The following is a 19708-nucleotide window of genomic DNA, read 5'->3' as shown; positions in this document are numbered from 1 at the left end:
AAAATAAACTAGTTTCAAAAGTGTTGTTGATTTTTTTCTGATAATAAAAATAATGCCCACAGATACCTAAACAGATGGAGAGCTATACAATGTTCAAGAATTGGAAGAGTAAATATTGTTGAGATGGCAATTCTTTCCAAACTGATCTATAGATTCCATGCAATATTTACAAAATCTCAGGAGGCTCTTTTTTTTTTAGTAGAAATTGAAGCTGATCCTAAAATTTATGTGAAATTGCAAAGAAACTAGAATAGCCAAAACAATTTTGAAAAAGAAAAAACATGCTGGAGGACTTTCACACCTTATTTCAGGTGATACTATAAAGCTATAGTAATCAAAACAATCAGGTTTTGGCAGAAGGATAGACATACAGATCAATGAAACAAAATAGAAAGTCCAGAATTAGACCTAAGATTAACTGATTTATTTTACAAAGGTGCTGAGCTAAATCAGCCGGAAAGAATTTTATTTTTTTTCAAATAATGGTACTAGTATAATTGGACATCTTTATGCAAACAAAAAAAAATTGGTCCTTACCTCACTCATACACACAAAAAAAATTAGCTCAAAATATATCAGTCTATAATATATAATAGACCTAAATGTAAGAGCTAAAGCTATGGAACTTTTAGAAGAAAACATGGGAAAAAAATGTGCAACCTTGGGTAAGCGATAATTTCCTAGGTGTGGCACAAAAAGCACAAGTAATAAAATTTTAAAATTGATAAATTTCACTTTATCAAAATTTTAAAATTTTGCTGTTCTCAGGACACCATTTAAAAAATAAAAAGACAAGCCATAGACTGAGAGAAATTATTTGCAAGGCATATATTTCATATAGGAGTTGTATCCAGAATACATAAGGAATTCTAACAACTCAACAACTAAGACAACTCAACACAATACATTGGCGAAAGATTTGAATAGTCACTTCACTCAAGAAGATGTACAGGGCTTCCCTTGTGGCACAGTAGTTGGGAGTCCGCCTGCTGATGCAGGCCCGGTCCGGGAAGATCCTACGTGCCACGGAGCAGCTGGGCCCGTGAGCCATGGCCACGGGGCCTGCGCGTCCAGAGCCTGTGCTCCGCAACGGGAGAGGCCACAACAGTGAGAGGCCCGCGTAACGCCAAAAAAAAAAAAAGAAGATGTACAGATTAAATAAGCACATGAAAAGATGCCCAGCACCATTAGCCATTAGATAAGTGCAAATTAATATCACAATGATGTACTGCTACACACTCATTAGAACGGCTGAAATAGAAGACTGACAATACAAAGTGTTGGATTTGAAAAAACTGGAACCCTCACACATTGTTACAGCCACTTTGGAACAATTTAGCAGTTTATATAAAGTTACCATATAAACCAGAAAATCCACTCCTAGGTATCTACCCCAAATAAATGAATATATATGCCCTCACAAAATTCTTTTTATAATAGCCCAAAACTGAGAATAACCCAACTGTCCATCAACTTGTAATGTAATATGTATATTACAACATCAAATGTAATATATAAACAACTATGGTATATCCATACAATAAATAAATTAAAAAACTCAGCAATAAAAAGGAACAAACTATATATTTAACAACATAGATGAATCTCACAAATATCGTGCTAATTGAAATAAGCCATAGACAAAAGATTATTTATTGTAAGATGCCATTTATATGAAAATTTAGAGAGGACAAAACTGTAGAAAGTAGATTTGCAATTTTCTGGGGCTGAGAGTGGGAGAGGAAGTTGATACAAATGGGCACAATGGAACTTTTTCTAGTGAGAAAAGTGTTCTAAAACTTGGTTGTACTGATGTCTGTGAAACTATATAAAATTTTTAAAACCCATTCAATTGTATATTTAGCATAGGTTAATGTTGTGGTATGCAAATCATACCTCCACAAAGCGGTTAAAAATAAAGCACAGTTAAAAGAAGTAACAAATTGTGATAAAATATTTACAATATACAATCAACAGAAAATTAATATCCACAAAATATAAAAACTTCTTTAAAATACTAACAAATAAAATATCTAGACTATTTAGAAATTAGATCTAAAGGGTAAAAATCACTCTCATACTACTATGAACATGTTATCACGTTTCCTTCCAGACTTTTTAAATGCAAATTTTAACATAGTCGAAATTATAATTTTGTAAGCCAGATATATTTTGGGAAGTCTGAACATTTTTAAAAATTATCTGATGAGGAGTTCCATGCAATCAACTAATTATAACACTAAAAAAGAGGAGCTCTGGCTAATAATAATGGGTAAGAAAACACATTTTGTTAGTATGGAATGAAGTGAGTAACAAATATATATTTCTTCTCACTACCACTCCTCTCTCTTTGTGACAGTAGTTAGAGCTTAACCTAAGAAATGCTATTAGGCTTCTCTTTCTTTGGTCCATGTAACCATTAATATAGAAGTAGGAAGTCAAAGGATCTTGAGTCCTTATTTTGTTTCAGGAATTGTGTTGATGGATACGGCTGAGGATTCAGCAGTGACCAAGAAGTGACAGTCTTTCAAAGTCTCTCTATCTGGATGGAAGCAACCTACATGCCCATCAAAAGATGAATGGATAAAGACGATGAGTTATATATATAATGGAATACTACTCAGTCATTAAAAAAAAATTAAATTTTGCCATTTGCAATAACATGGAAGGACTTGGAGGGTATTGAGCTAAGTGAACTAAGTCAGACAGAGAAAAGACAAACACTGTATGACACTGCACTTACATGTGGAATCTAAAAAATACAACAAACTAGTGAATATAACAGAAAAGAAACAGATTCATAGACATGGAGAACAAACTAGTGGTTACTAGAGAGAGAAGGGGGGAGGGGCAATATAGGGGTAGGGGATTAAGAGGTACAAACTATCATGTGTAAGATAAGCTATAAGGATATATTGTACAACATAGGAAATATAGCCAATATTTTATACTAACCTAAGTGGAATATAACCTTGAAAAATTATGAATCACTATATTTTACACCTGTAACTTATATAATATTGCACATCAAATATACTTCAATTAAAAAAAATAAGGTCTCTATCTGGAGGCAAAACCAGCATTATACAAATAATTATAAATAATTAAATTATTACAAGATGTGAGATTAAATCAGAATCCTGTGTTCATTTGTCAATGCCCAAAGTATAAGCCCACCCTTGGCCTTGTATCTTTTATGTACCATTTTCCTCATAATGTTATGTATTTTCTTGCCCTTCATTCAGCCCCTCCCTCATTGCTCATCTTCTAAACCCTTCCTCTCTGACCTCTGGATCTATTCTAGCATCAGCAAACTGGCCTACATTCTCAGACTCATCCTCCTCAAACTGGCTATTTAACATTGTAGTTCATTGAAGCTCAGGTCTAACCTCCTTCCCTTCTCTATAATACCCCCCCAGTTGAGTTCATCCTAACCCATGATGGTGATCCACTTGCTGATAGCTCCCAAATTTCTATCTCCAGCCCAGGCTGCATCCTTGAGCCCCAGATCTGTATATACAATTGCCAACTTGACATTGTCACAGCACATCTCAAAGTTATCTCAAACTCAACATGTCCCAAATTCTGAATTTGTGAGTACTGACTGCCCCATTTGAAAAAAAGAGAAAGGAAGGAGGGAAGAGAATGACACCATAATCCATGCAGTTGTATAAGCTGGAAATCTAGAAGTCATCACTGTTCATTTTCTCCTCCCTCCTCCAACCCCCATCTGAGCTCTGAGTAAATTAGCAAGTAAATTAAGAGTGAGGAAAATACAGATCAATGTGTCAGCTTTCCTACTGACGAAGGCCAGGTTGAATAGTGTGATGCAGGTGTGTGGCAAAAATGAGTTTCGTAACTCCGAACCCCAGCTTTAGGAGGATTTACCTACGCTGTCCCTGATAGCATCAGACCACCAGAGCCCTCTACTTACAAGGACAGGCTCTTTATCAAAAAACTTGACCCCTCTGCAGACCCCAGAGCACATGCTCCCCGTAGGCGGGCCAGTCTTAAAGAGAAGAGAGGAAGGGCTGAATCTTGAAAGCCCAGTTACTCTCAAACTCATCCATTATGCGAAAAGAGTATGAGATGAGGCAAGAAGCCAGGAATTTTAAGGAAAATGCCTCTTCATTGAAAACCAGAGGAGTAGGGTGGCATCACTCTCCTAATACGATGTAATATCAAAGCCTATTGATTTCATGTCCAAAATATCTCAGACAACATTACCTTCTCTCCATTTCTATTACCACCTCCCTGATCCAAGCTAACATCATCTCTCAACAAGACCTCTGCAATAGCCTTCTTACCGTTTCAACGACTGGAAACAACCATTCTCTCCTATTTCCTATCTGTTCTCCACACATCATTCACAGTGATTTTCACAATGCAAATTTGGTCATATTTTTTTCTTCCCATCCCTTCTTCTTTCCCCCTTACCCATGGCTTTTGGGCCCAGAGTGAGGGGTTGTGAAGGTTTCAATGAGGAAGTGACTTCTAAGTGAGACCTTAAGAATGACTAAGTATAGTTAGGTGAAAAGAAGGAGAGCAAAGCATTCCAGGCACAGGGAACAAGTGGGAAAACGTATGAGGTAAGCAATAGCCTGGATAGAGTTGTCCTGGGAAAAGAAAGTTTTAGAATGACTGGAAATAGGAGAATGATAAGCAGACAGCTTGGTAAAGAGTTTGGAATTTTTCCTAAGGGCAGTGGGAAGGCTTTGAAGGGTTTTAAATAAGGTAGTGACCTGGATGGATTTGCATTTTCTGGCTGCTCTGTGGACACTGGATTAGGTGGGAAAGCAGTAGACTAAATGTGAGGAGACAATATGAAAGTCAAGGTGGACTATGGTGGTGGCAATGAACACCGTGAAACAAACAGACGTGAGACATCCATATCTAAGAGGTAGAAGGAAGAGATCTGATGACGTGATGATGGAGGTGGAGTCAGGAATGACTGCCAGGTTTTTAACTTGGACGGCACTTGAGAGAATGCACTGGAAGGGGCTTTGGAAAGGAGTCAAGCTAGTTCGGGACATTCTAATTTTGAGGTGTTCTTAAGACAACCGAGTGAAGACATTCACTAAATAACTGGAAGTATGAGTCAGCTGGAAATAGGAGGAGTTTGTAAGAGAGATCTGATGGATATAAAAATTTGGGATTTATCATTTAGATAGTAACTTAAACCCCCTTAAAATTATTGATAATGAATGAGATGCTTAAGGAGAGCATATGGAGTAAGAAAAGCATCTCAGACAATCTTCAGTAACTCCAACATACAATGGTAAAGGAGAAAGACCCCACAAAGGAGACTGAGATGGACCTACCAGAGACAATGCGGAAAAACCAGGAGAGTGCAGCGTCACAGAAGTCAAAGGAACACAGTGTTTTTAGGATAAAGTAACCTCTTTTATCAATGGTCCAATTTCTACCATCTACATCTCAGTTTCTAGGAAGAAATGGATCTAAAACATTTTCACACACTGAGCCTTTTTTGTTCTATCTTCCAAGAATGTTCTCCTTTCTTTTTCTGCTTTTGGAAAAAGAAAAAAAAATGGAGTTTTTTTCTTTTACTTTTTTTTTCTATTACTGTCTCTTAGGGCACCTTTCACAATTTACTAGTCAGTTGCTTCCATGATTATCTTCCCTGTTTCATCATGACCAGCACAATACCTGACACACAGTGGGAGTTCAATGAATGTTAGTTGAATGAATGAATGAGTGAATCAATAGATATAAATAATATTAAGAATATCTATCACTTATTGAATATTTACTATTTCTGGGTACCTGTGCTAGTGCTTGATTTATAATAACTCTTTTAAGCCTTATAAAAATCCTATGAGGGTGCATAATTATCCCCATTTCGTAGATGAGGAAACTGAGGCTAAGAGAGAAAAGTAACTTCTCCAAAGTCACATAGTTATTAAGTTGCAGAGCTGCAATTCACAAACAAGTCTGCCTGATTCCAAAGTCCATTCCTTTAACTGCCATCTCTCCCAAGAGAAGTAAACATTCACATTTTACAGACATCTGTGGAAGAGACATTTTTGAACTGGCAGCTTTCCCAATTCATCTCAAATCATAGCACATAAGCAATAGCCTGCTCTTGCTCCAAGAATGCTTTACTCTGAGTCCCCACAGAGTTGCCCTCCCTACCTTCAAAACAATAAGTTTTTCCTTCATTCCCTCACCTAAGGCTGCCTGCTTGATTAAACTCTGGTTTCCTAAGCAAGAAGTCTCTCTTGGGATCAATACCCTAATTCTATTTTTCCCTTCCTTACAGTTCTTATCCCACTGATTCATGGGAATACCTAAGAATCCTTGGCTTGAAGTGCCCAGAGTGGTTTCCTAGTTTTGGACTGTAGTCAGCATTCTGGTATGTGAGCTTTATGAGGACAGGGACCTTGATAATCTTGTTCATAGAATCATGCCCAGTGTCATGAACAAGTGTGATTCCCAGCATCCAGTAGGAACATGATAGATAAAAGTTGATTGAATCAGTCTGATGGTGGTGCAGCCCCAAAACTGGCTGACTATCACAGCAAGATAGACATGCTATGCTCGGGCGCTTTACAGAGAGTAAAATCATGAACTCATGGATGCCAAGTACCTATCAAAAGCTCAACTGAGAAAAACCGTTTTCATGAAGGTTTGCATGAATGCTCTGTTGGTCAGTCCTTCTAGACACAAAAGGAATGAGTGAGGTGAGAAGAGTGAGTTGTCTTTGGGAGGAGGGGAAATTCTTCACAAGTCACTATAGATAATTCACAAAAGTAATCTGTCTTAAGAATGACTTAAAGTTATTTATGTAAGTATTCTCTGATTACTTATCTAAATAAAAATACACACATAGTAATAAGCTCTAAGAATTTCCTGTCTCAACAGTTAAGGCTCCAAAAAGCTGGGGGAAATTATGAATTCCAAAACAAATCTTTTTCATTGGGGGGAGGGGGCTTGATCAAATTACAATAAATTCATGGATCTTCTCTTATTTTTGGTGATCATTTCAGCAATTTCTTCTGGCAACATGTTTGCAGGCAAAATATTAATAGTTGGCTAGATGTAACCTTTATACTTGATTATGAATAGTGATCATCCTGGAATCTCCAGCCAGATTTCTTATCATGGATGGCTACATGGAAAATAAAATGCATTGACCTGTGATTTAGGGAAATATCTTGCACATGATCACTTTTCCTATTAAAAAAAATCTGTTATTACCCATAGGGATAGAGAGATTAATACTTTATCTCTTAAGGGAACTTGCAGGCAGAGTCCCCTTTTTCCATTTTGTTACTTAGGAAAATTTCTTTGTCACAGAAAGCTTCCCTCGGGGGCTATTACAAGACCATTTTGTTTTTCTGCACAATTCAAAAATTGTTGCTTTTTTGGTACTAGTGCTTCTTTGCAACATTTTTTTCTTATTAGTCAGGTTGGCTATCACTGCTCTTTTCCAAAGCCCACTGCCAAACTCATCAATTTCTATTCCCAACCCTCAGGGATCTGTTTTTCCCCTCTTCACTAAAAGAAACATCCCTTATGCATTTGTGCATATTTTTTATTTTAAATTTTTGGATCACAACCACAGTAGAGGAAAGAACATGCATATATTTTTTTATACCCCATTTTCCCCTTTTATTACTGTTTAGCTGTCTCTTCTGGTGGTGTCCTCACAGACTGAATACTGACAGTCAGCTAGATGACACTGTTCGCTGGCTTCTGGCCCAAAATTGTAATCTCATATGGAATTTCTTACACTATTCAAAACAGACTTAGAAAGGTAGAAAAAAACCTCGTACTTTTCTATCTTCCCTTAGAGCAAAAATAATGTGATTCCTAACTCAACATTCCATATATATAAATACACACTTGTGTGTATTTAACTTCTTTCATCTGGTAGCTCTCTTTTAAAAGGATAAAGAAATAATGTTACTTCCATTTGATGTAGTAGTGCCACATCATTTAATATGTAAAGATTTCTTAATAATCTGTTATCCAAACTGAGTGAGACAAGCAGTTTAGCCTTCATCTTTTTATTTTTTTAATAAATTTATTTATTTATTTATTCATGGCTGCGTTGGGTCTTCGTTGCTGTGCACAGGCTTTCTTTTAGTTGCGGCGATCAGGGGCTACTCTTTGCTGTAGTGCACGGGCTTCGCATTGCGGTGGCTTCTCTTGTTGTGGAGCACGGGCTCTCCACGCACGGGCTTCAGTAGTTGTGGCTCACGGGCTCGAGCGCAGGCTCAGTAGTTGTGATGCACGGGCTTAGTTGCTCCGCGGCATGTGGGATCTTCCCAGACCAGGGCTCAAACCCGTGTCCCCTGCGTTGGCAGGCGAATTCTTAACCACTGTGTCACCAGGCAAGTCCCCAAGCCTTCATCTTTTATGGAAGGTCATTGTGAAGGTTTATTGAATTTTAAGGGAAAAAATTACCTAAAATTCTCACTGACAGTGTACTAGACGGCTGTGCTCATTTCCTTTTGCCCTTGGGTCCCTAGTTATAGATCTTAGGAATTCAATGTTGGCCACATACTTTTCCCAGCTCACAATACACACTCGAAAGGAGGAATATAACATGGGTTCAGTATGAAAATAGAACATGCAATGGAGCCACCTTGATGGTGGGTGGCCAAGTGATCTGTATGAGTCCCAGGGGTGACCTATACTTGGGAAGTGTCTGGTGCCCTGATGTCTGCAATGGATCAGGGTGGAGCCTGGAAGAGCAAGTTGCTTATTCAGGCATGGAAGCCTGAAAGCAGGGACCATATATATTTAGACTACTGTGTATTCAGTGCCATTAGCACCTGACACCTGAGTCAAAGGGGCTCAATAGATATTTATTGGATGAATGAATGAATAAATGAAAAAAAGTCTCTACATGTCTGGCAAAATGGTGAAGCAGATGCCGTAGAAATCTGAGCGCTCAAAAGATTAAAGAGAAAAAAAAAGTTTAAAGAAGCTTCTCGAAGATAAGACGTGTTCAAAGTAGTGAGAGGACTAACCCTCCCTTCATTTGTACTGCTGATTTGTGCTAGAGAAAATTACATAATGATACGGAAGTGGTGTCACTATGGATTCTTGGTTTCCAATATCAAGAGAAACCCCAATGCTGCCCAAATGCAAAGGGTTGGGGCTGACCCACTCTATGCAGCAGCTGTTTCAAAGTTGCTCCGCTACGCACAAGCTGCCTGACTACCTCCTTCAGATCACTTTGTGCAGAAAGAAAGACTGCTGCCAATTTTATGGAGAAAATGGACAGCACCTAAGCAAAAGAAATAATCTCATCTGCCTGACACCCCGTGTAGAAACCTGTCAAATAGAAGTGTTACCTCTCCTTGTCCAAGTCTAATCTTAGTCGCCTACTATTCTACCCCTTCAAGGAGCTCACTCTTTCCATTATCGCTCTCTTTTAAAATTTTTTAAAAGAGTTTTATTGAAACTCTTTATTGAAACTCTTTCATTGAAACAAACCGTGTATATTTAAAGTGTACAGTTTGATGAATTTTTACATATAGCTATACCTCAGAAGATACCATTACAATCAAGATAATGAACATACCTTCACCCCCAAACATATCTTTGTGCCCCTCTGTAACCCCTTACCCCCACTCCTGTCTCTTCTTCCTACTCCACAATAGGCAACCACTGATCTGTTTTTTTTGGGGGGGCCACTGTAGGTTAATTTGCATTTTCTAGAGTTTCATATAAAGAGAATCATACAGTAAGTATTCCTTTTGGGGGCTGGCCTTATATATTCATCTACTGATGGGCATTTGGAGTGTTTCCAGTTTTAGGCTGTTATAAATAAAGCTGCTATGAACGTTCTCGTACAAGTCTTTGTGTGGATGTATATTTCTTTTATATTGGGTAAATACCCAGAAGCGAAAGGGATAAATCATATTTTTTAACATTTTAAAGAAACCGCCAAGTTTTTTTCCAAGATTGTTGTAGCATTTTACATTTCCACAAACAGTGTAGTAGAGTTCCAGTTTCTATACAACCTGCCGAATGCTTGGCGTGGTCAGTCTTGCTAATTTTAGCCATTCTCACACGTGTGTAGTGATAGCTCACTGTGGTTTTAATTTGCATTTCCCTGATGGTTAATGAGCATTTTTCTGTGCTTATTTGACATCAGTATATCTTCTTTGATGAAGTACTTGTTAATTATTTTGCCCAGTTTTAACCAGGTTATTTGTTTAATTATTGAGTTTTGAGAATTCTTTATATGGATATAAGTTCTTTATCAATTACATGATTTTCAGGTAATTTCTCCCGTCTGTGGGTTGTCTTTTCATTCTCTTAACAGAGTCTTTTGAAGAGTGAAAAAAAATTTAACTTTGATGAAGTCCATTTTATCAATTTTTTCTTTCATGAATCATGATTTTGGTGTCATATTCCAGAAAACTTTGCCCAACACTAGCTCACAAAGTTCTTCTCCTAAAAGGTTTTCAGATTATATTTTATATTATTTCTATGATTCGTCTTGAGTTAATTTTTATATATGGATCAAAGTTTGATTTTTTCCATATGGATAATCAATTTTTCCAGTATCATTTGTTGAAAAGACTACTCTTTCTCCACTGAATTACCTTTTCAGCTTGGCCAAAAATTAATTGACCTTGCCTTTGTGGGTCTGTATCTTGGACCCTCTATTCTCTTCCATTGATCTATTTGTCTATTATTATGCCACAGTGTCTTGAGTACTATTTTCCATGACAGTTATGTCATAGACCACTTGCCAGCCTACAAATTGGTTTTCTTTGGATCAGGTTCCCATCCATGATGCAGTTAGCTGCAGCTGAGTGTTTGTGGGAGGAGACTTGCAAAGTACAAAGCAGGGCTGCTAAGGACCACCTCTTCATGCGGGCTGAGAGCAGGGCAGTTTTCTTTAACATATGTCGTGCTTATGCAGGCATCACGGTCTATCCTCAAAACCTTCCAGTCTCTCCCTGCATCCAGTTTTACTCCCTTCAGTAAATTTCTCACACTGTAGATCTTTCTAAAATACAAATCTAATCATATAATTTCTTTTGAAAAAATCCATCAATGGCTTCCCATTGTCTTTAGGATAAAGTCCAAGTTCTTGTTCTTTGAGATCCAACTACTGCTTCCCCTTCCATTTTCAATACTTACTACTCCCTACTCTCCACTCGTGTGCTATATGATTTGCCATATGAATTACTTACAATTCTCCAAACATGCCACACACACTTGCTCTCCTTAGGCTTTTTTCATGTTGCTCCCTCTGTATAGGATACTTTCCCTCAATTCCTTCCCCCCAGCTAGCTTTTATAAGTTTTTAGATCCCAGTTTAGATATAACATCAATTCAGTTCAATAAATATTTATTAAGCAACTAATATGACTTAAGAACTGTATTATGAGTAAGGAATATAATATGAACATCTAATACACCCTCATGTTCTATATAGCCTAGAGGAGGAGGTGGACATTAAGCAAGTAATTATAGTTAAATCCAAATCTACAATGATGTAGAAAATAACATATAGGAAAATCGTATTCCTGATAATGCAAAACCAACTATAATGATTCCAGCCATTAATCCTGTCCTCTGCCCAGTTCCCATTTTCCAATGCAGTGGGCTAAAGTTCTTGACTTGGGATGGAGAGAGCCAAGGTGAAATGGAAGAAGTGGGATTCTGCATTCCCAGAATAATTCTGCATTATTCTCGCAACCCAATCTTCTTGGATTAGGCAGATGAAATGGATACCAAGTAACTGGACTTTGTGGTATGATCCTGGAATTCCCAGCTAGTCATAGGACCTAGAATCATTCCCAGCACGTTTAAGCTGGAACAGTCAAGTACCAGCAGATTGCTCCAAACTCTAAGCAGGAGACCAGGATAGAATCTGATTACACAGCCAGACCCCTGGAACTCTAGCAAGCAAACTATGTAGGCTTACTCCAGTCATTTCGTAAACCTCCTAATATGACCTTGTAATTTATGAAACTGAATTTTTGGGCCAGATTTGTTCAGTTGTAGTGGGGTTTACTATACACATAAGACCAGTATAACAAAGGGAAAACATGTGTACTAGATGTGAGTGTGAGGTAAGGGGGCGGGGGAAAGCCTCTCTGAGGGATACTTAACTGAAACTTGAAGAATGTGGCCCAGATGGAGTAGGAAGATGGCCCTAGGCAGAGAAAGCCTTCTCCAGGAAGCCTTCCTTGGTCCCCCAGACTAACTTAGGTCCTCCTCCTCCGTGTTTCCAAGGCCCTCCTCGTACTAACTCCTGTCTAGCGCTTATCACACACAGAACAATGGTCTTTTTCTTTCTTTATCTCTCTCCATTAGACTGTAAGCTCCTTGAGGGCAGGGACTTAATATTTAGGACCCAGGAGCCTATAAATGCCCTTTGTGTGAAGTAGGAATTCCAGAAAGACCCTCTCTGGGCAGAGAGATTGAAAAAGGTGATACTCTGTGCAGAAGGATTAGACATAGGCTGACGCAGGCCCACAAATACAAGACTAGGGCCCTCAGTACTGCCTTAGTACCAACCAATGTGTATTCCAGATGCACATCATCAGCTATGACTATGGAGGTGCCTGGCCAAAAATGGTGGTGCCATGTGGAAGGCAGTCATTTCCAGCAGAAGGCTCACCAGTAGCTGCTGAAGATACTTCGTCATATCAGAGGAGTAATGAGGTAGCTGGTAGGACCTGTTTCTGAGTATACGTGAGACTCTTTCAAGGAACTTTGCAGGGGTTTTAAGGGTCCTGCAGTAAAAAGTGGTGACAGGCCCAGTGAAGGTTACTTCCGGGTTACTTTAGGAGGAAAGAATGCACTTGTGTATGAACTATATCCTCCAATGTTCTGTATCCCTTGGGAACTTCAGCCTGATCAGAGTATGAACTGAGGAGATTAAACTTTGACATAGTTTTTGAACTTAGACTGTGAGCTATGATATACTGGGGCAACAACTAAGTTTGTGAAAGTCGATTTACCAAAACAGAGTTAGGGGAATTTCTAAAAGTGTCAGGCAGTTATTCTAAGATATCACTCATTGAAAGGTGTGCCGTTGTTACATGTACCCCTCAGCAAGAAAAAAATGCCAGTTACAAACTATAATTTTTAAAACACGCCTCGGTTTCAGAGATGTTACAATCATTTTTTAAAAAGTGTTACAGAGTTGATGAAATATAGATTATAAAATGTTTCATATTTTTGTGCTTCTAATATATTGCTATATATCTTTAAGGAAAATACCAGTTATTTCCCTGTGAGAGCAAACTAAGGGTTCAAGTTCCCTTGACAGGTACATCTTCATGGCAGAGTACAGTTTGCTATCAAAGTTTCATAACACCATCTGTTAAGATCATTTTCATATAATTCCATGCTCATTGAACAAGTAATTGGTGTTCCTGGAACCCTTCTCTACAGGGGAAAGAATATGTTGACCAATCTGCCTGAGTATTCCATTATGCTTGGCAGTCACAACTTTTACTGTAAATTAATATATCACCATGTGATTTATACATTAGTCTTTTATATGTTTCATGCATCCAAGCTTGATCAATTCTAGTCTGATTCTCAACCTGCAAAGCTAAGAGCTAAACTCTAGAGGAAATGACTCCACAGCATTATCACCTCGTGAGGCATTAGTTGAACAATAAACTGACCTCTTTCTTTGTCAACTTTAAAATACAAATAGCACTTTGAGCATGTGACTTTTGATCTATTTAACCATAAAGTATTTGAGAGCTGAGTGTGTTCTATTTATATTCACATCTTCCACAGGGCCCAGTATAATGCTTGGAATATTATAGGTACCACATGAATATTAGAAGAGAGGATGGCTCTACATCTCAGGGCATCTTTCAGGTATGCCTGGAGACCACAGCCATTCTATGTTGAGGGTGAAGTATGGCACTCAGGAACGAATCTGAATGAGAATTTGTAAGAGAGATTTTAATGCCTTGCAATAAAAACAGAAATGGATAAGAAAAATAAAGATACTATCATGTTATATTTTTAGACCTGTATTTCTACTTTGAACTAAATGTTTCCTAAATCTATTTTTTACAGGTTGCAATCACCATTCTTTCCCTTCTTACAACATATTTAGAAAATTTAAGTAAATGATACATGATAGAGATTTTAATGTTCATTTTGAAGACATTTAATTTCATTTACAATTAAACTAGAAATATCAAAGTTCAATTTCTAATTATTGCCATGTGGCTAAAGGAACACATTTGTACAATTACATCTCCCAGTTATTGATTACAAAGGAAATCAATACATATAATGCAATACTTTGGCTTACTATTTTATGTTCATTTTCTTTAGTAAAACACATGGGATGGCTGAAATTACAGATGCCTTTTTTCCTTGGATGGATCTCAAGCAAATATTCTGGAACATCTGGAATCTTTCACTCTAGAAAAAATAAACAATAAAGACATTTCTCAAGTTTAATGTGGGTGAAAGTTTGATGAAGGCCTAGAGAGGGCTTTCTTCTAAGCAGGAGAAGGCTGGCTAGTTAGTTGCCAAGAATCCTTAAGCAGTGGCATCTACCTATAGTATGAGATTAGTCTCTCAGCCTTGTAAGTCTAGTCAATTGATCTTGTCAGGTTTCCACGGCTGCTCAGACTGTTGCTATTTCCCCTTCTTTTCATTTTTTCCTGAACTCACTGCAGTAGGCTGAGCCACTCCTCTGACCTTGCTCTTACCAAGGTCACCAATGATCTTGCACACCCAGTGCACTCCGCTTACTTATATAACCTCTCTGCTGCATTTACTCAGGATGTGCAGAGACCCTGCTTTGTGCTCACCAGTCCCATTTCCTTTTCCTCCAGGGCCTACAGCCCAACTACATTTCCCAGCCTTTGCCTGCAGTTAAGTGGAGCCACGTGACTAGATGCTGACTAATAGAAAGTGAGAAGTGATGTGTGCCACTTCTGGGCTTGGCCACTTCCACTTACTGCACTCACGATTCTCCATGTGTGCTGTCTCTCTTTCCAGGGGATCCAATAGAAGACACTAAGACCTTAGGGGATGGCAAAGCCAGATGACAGAAGGACCCTAGGTACTTGAGTAACTGCTTTGAGGCTTCCCTTCCCCTTCCCACTAACTTCAGTGGAGTGTGATGTGAATAAGAAGTGAAATTTTACTGTGTTAATCCATTGATATTTGAAGTTATTTGTCATAGTAGTTAAGCTGTTACCAACACTTCCTTGGCTTCTGTGAGGCTGCACTCTTGCCTAAATCTCCTCATAACCCTCTGTCCCTCCATTTTTTAATTTTCTTGGCCTGCTCTACTCATTCCTTAAATATTTTTTTTTTATCTGTTTCCCTAGCCCACCGTTTCCTTTCTTTACATATGTTCTGTGAACAAGTCCATACTCATGGTCTACTTCTGATATGCTGATGAGTTAGAGTAGTAAATGTGTTCCTAAATATTGGATATAATTTTTACTAAATATGTGTATATGAAACTTATTTTGTATCATGTTTTATGAAATTTTGTTTCAATGATTTTGAAATCGTTATTATCTATTTCCTCATCTCCCCCATTCCCTGGTAAATTGAGAGTTGATTATATCCTTTTGTGTAGTTCTTTTTTTTTTTTTTTTTTTGCTGTACGCGGGCCTCTCACTGTTGTGGCCTCCCCCACTGTGGAGCACAGGCTCCGGACGCGCAGGCCCAGCGGCCATGGCTCACGGGCCCAGCCGCTCCGCGGCATGTGGGATCCTCCCGGACCGGGGCACGAACCCGTGTCCCCTGCATCGGCAGGCGGACTCCCAACCACTGCGCCACCAGGGAAGCCCGTGTAGTTCTTTTATTGGACTATAAAAGCTCCTCATCTACTCAATTAATATTTATTGAATATGTGCAAGGAACTGTCTTATTCTTTTTTTTTTTTTTTTTGCTGACAGTGCCTAGTACAGTGCCTTGCATGGTATAGGCAATTGGTGAATGTTGCTTGAATTGAACAAAATTATTTACTGCATACTTTACATGTAAAAGTCTCTGTGCTGGGGTTACTGTGAGACAAAAATAAATATAAGGCTTGATCTCTGTTTACTCTCTTCACCTCTCTCTATGCCAAACATCCTCTGACCTCCACCCTAATTAACACACGTCATAATATTTAAAATTCCACAAATGAGACTGTCTTAACAGTTTTGGTCCTCAGAGGTGGGTCCTCTTCGGGTGAGGCCCTAAGATAAATCCAAACTTGGACTTGACTTTATTACTAGGATAGTAAGTTTTTATTTTAATTGAAGTATAGTTGATTTACAATGCTGTGTTAATTTCTGCTGTAACTAGGATAGTAGATTAATCAATGTTTCTTTTTCTTCTTTTTGCCTGCAATTCAGAAGTATTGGGATGTGGAGAATTAACCATTTTTATCCAATATGAAATTGCATTTTCTTTTTGATTAGGTCATTTGAGACCACAGTTTACTTTGTATCTTTTATTGGATAACCCCATTCACTGGAAAAACTAATAGATTCATATACTTTGCTAATAATGTCAAGTTTTAACACTTTAACAATAGCCAGTCTGGCTTTTCCTTTCTTTCCTTTTTCTTTTCAAAGATTCTGCCCCAGGTCAGAGCATTCTTTTATTACAGTGAGTAGATGTGCTTTGTGAGTTTTCTCCAGGGGTCAAACTGTTTTCCACATCTTGATTTTCATTCTCAACTGCATTTTCCTTTTAATGTCTTTAAATATTTTGGCCTTGAGCCACATAATCTGTCTTTGGATTTTCTAGTTGCCTGCATTTTTTTTTTTTTTTGCATTACCTTATTCAAGATTTCTGCCCTTTTCAAGGTTTCTCCCTCATAGAAGGTTTTTTGACATCTATTTTGTTTATAAAGAATTTCATCAACCATGACTACTTTTACTATTACAATTATTACCATTATTTATACTACTATTTCTATAGTATTACAGTTTAGTTGCTTAATTCTTGTATAAACAAGCAATTTCATTAGTGAGACAAGTTCCTGATCATGGTTGAGTTCTATTTGCTGGTGGTGTGATCTGATGCACATCAGTCAGTCAGTGGTGTACACTCACAACAGAGTTTTTGTTTTTGTTAGTAACTGCTTTTGTAGTGATATGTTATAAGAACATTATAATTTTATTTATTGTAAGTCCAATAGTAAACTGATAATGTCCAATTTTAATGGATTCTACAGATGAAATAACCCAAAAGACAACCCCCCCAAATTAGCTGAAAATTTATATACATTTGATTGTTTACCCATTTGTGTAAATAAAGAAGAAAATTTTGTATTTTGAAAGAGTCCAAAGAGCTGTGTGACGTTGAGAAGATTACCTAACCTCTCTTTGCCTCATTAGGTTTTAGGTTTTAATGAAATTGAATGAATTAGAACAATGCTTGGTAAATAGTAAGCACTCAAAAGTGTTAGCTATTATTATTAACTAATTCAGCAAGTATAAATACCTGTTGTTTGGAATCTATGTTTGCTGATAATGATGATGAAGTCACCATCCTATAGAAAAGGGAGTGTTTCTCATTCTTGTTAAATACGTGCAATTACAGTGTATTCCTCTGAATGCCAATGACATCTTGAGGGTTTGGAAAAGCAGAGTTTTACGATAGCTGCTAAACTAACTAATGAAAACTTTTTTTTTTTTTTTGAGAGCCCAGAGATTCAGAACAGCCAAAGAACTTATTAAGGCAGGACTAGTAGATTCCTCAGGAAATTTTGATTCATGTCAGACATGTTAGCAACTTTTATGTTTGCTCAGTTCAAAAGCAACGAGAATAGCTCCTAATCAATGTTTCTCAAAGTGTGGTCTGTGAAACTCTGCCCTCAGACTCTGGGGTGGATACTTGTTTAAAAAGTTTTCTAGAACTCTCTCGGGACCTACTAATTCTTTGAAGGGTAACCAGCATACCGGGTGCTTCTTACATAACTTTAATTCGGAGACCCACAACACATTCAGTAATGCAGGGAGAAAGTATGTTCACAGAATCAAATTGGACCAAACCCAGGGAACCTTTTAGGGTAGGCTTTTCCGTTAACTGAGATGCTACACTTGATGCTCTGCTTGTCCATCAAGCATCTCCCAACAATTGGTCCCCTTAAGATCCAGAAACCTTCTTCTGCCATTACTCTACAGTTGTGACCAGCAATGTCGAGTCCTTTAGCTGTTTTCCTCAACAGTCGAAAGAAAAGGAACTGTGGCCCTCTCGTGATTGTGGAAATCAAATATGGGTCTGTTCCACCTTAAAGGGCCTAGACTTGCCTAAGTGTTTGGGTCTTGCAGAGTTTGGGCACCACCATATTTGGAGCGTGCCTACTTTGGGGCGGGAACCTCCTTGAGAGTGATTAGGTCAGCGCTGGGGGAGGTGACCTTGTTGGGTTTCTGGCACCCGAGAACAGTGGTGCACTGTTTCTGCTGCACCCTTTGGTGTAATTGGCCCAGACGCTCCACCAGCGCGAAGCCGCCGGAGAGCTCCTCGCTGGCCGCCCCCGCGGCCCGCAGCTCGGTAAGAGGCGGGAAAGCAGCGCGCCTGCGCCGTGGGAACCGGGGCCGAAGGCGAAAAGCGGGGAGCGGAGGGGGGCCGTTGGAGCCGAGTAGCGTACAGAGCGGCGTGTGACGCGGGGACGCCGCGCGCTCCCAACGTCGCCCCGGTTTGACGCACACGGCACCAAACTGTGAGTTTCAGGGGTTATTTGGTCGGATTCGCCGGGACCTGTGTGGGTTTCGGGCCTCTGGGTTGTGGCGGCGGCGGGACTGAGGGTGGCGGAGGAACTTGGGGGACCCGGCCTTCGGCGCTCGGGCCCGGGGAGCTACGCCCTAGGCTGGGTCCCAACCATCCAAAAGGACGCATTTTGCCGCACAGGCTAAGATGGCGGCGGCGGCCGAGGAGGCGGAGTTGGTGCTACACAAGGAGTCCGGGACCCGGGTTCGGGGAGGCGGCGGCCGCGGCGGCCGCGGGGGGCGGCGGTGCCTGAGGTGAGCGGCGGCCGCCGCCGCGGGGCGGGACTCGGCGGAGGTGGGGAGGGGGGGACTTTTCCACGGCGGCGTCGGAGGATCCGGTAGCGGACACAAAGGGGCTGAGCTGGGCACTAGACTTGGGGGTTTTGTTTAGTCACATGAAGCTGAGCAGCCAGTGAGCAGTAGGGGGAAGGGGCCGAGATCAGGCGGCTTGGGGAGCCTTGCGGTCGCCATTGCAATGCACTGAGTAACGGGGCGGTCCGAGAGCAGCCACCAACCCCTCTCTTTGGGGCTGCTCCCAGAAGCGTAGGCTCTGGCGTTAACTGTACACACCCCTCCCCTAACGTGGGACCAGGACCGCAGAGCCCTCCCCTCCCCCTGTTTTGCAAGATCTTATGCCGATAGGTTCCTGGGAAGTAACAGCAAGAGGTAAATCGCTCAAAGTGTTTGGGTTGCCAGGGGCTTGGTGGGTGTCCAGCTAAAGCTTTTTGCTTCTCCAGGTCTGATTCCCTGGCCTTTGTGTCCCTGGGAGCTTAATCTCTGCCAGAGGAAAGCAGGTGTGCTCCACTCCTCCCGTGAACCTGAAGATGAGTTGTCCCAGACCCTTCTCAGTGATTGGAAACTTAGGTGGTGGAACTAACGGTTTCTTGTTACGAGACTTCCACAGACGACTCTCGTGTTGGGATCCATCCATGGTTTAGCAACATTAGTGGAAAACTTTTCTTGAACTGTTTTAAGTAATATTGACATAAATTTAGTTGTTATAA

At 39.7% G+C, this 19708-nt stretch overlaps 1 protein-coding gene across 7 annotated transcripts in view; it reads left to right on the top strand.

The window, feature by feature from the left end:
* Window positions 1-18253: 18253 nt before the first annotated feature.
* Window positions 18254-19708, top strand: part of ZNF644 (zinc finger protein 644) — a 115761-nt gene continuing 114306 nt past the window's right edge. For 2 of the 7 annotated variants that reach the window (XM_079924687.1, XM_079924691.1), the window contains exon 1: window positions 18254-18489. The gene's annotated coding sequence lies outside the window, so the exon portion shown is untranslated. Of the gene's footprint in view, window positions 18490-18524; window positions 18659-18846; window positions 18960-19708 lie in introns of those variants that run through there. The other 5 variants (XM_079924686.1, XM_079924692.1, XM_079924690.1 and 2 more) reach the window with 4 other exon arrangements.

Source organism: Stenella coeruleoalba (assembly GCF_951394435.1).
Source record: "Stenella coeruleoalba genome assembly, chromosome: 1".
Taxonomy (NCBI): domain Eukaryota; kingdom Metazoa; phylum Chordata; class Mammalia; order Artiodactyla; family Delphinidae; genus Stenella; species Stenella coeruleoalba.
The sequence above is the reverse complement of the archived record's forward strand: the minus strand, read 5'-3'. Positions and strand labels throughout refer to the sequence as shown.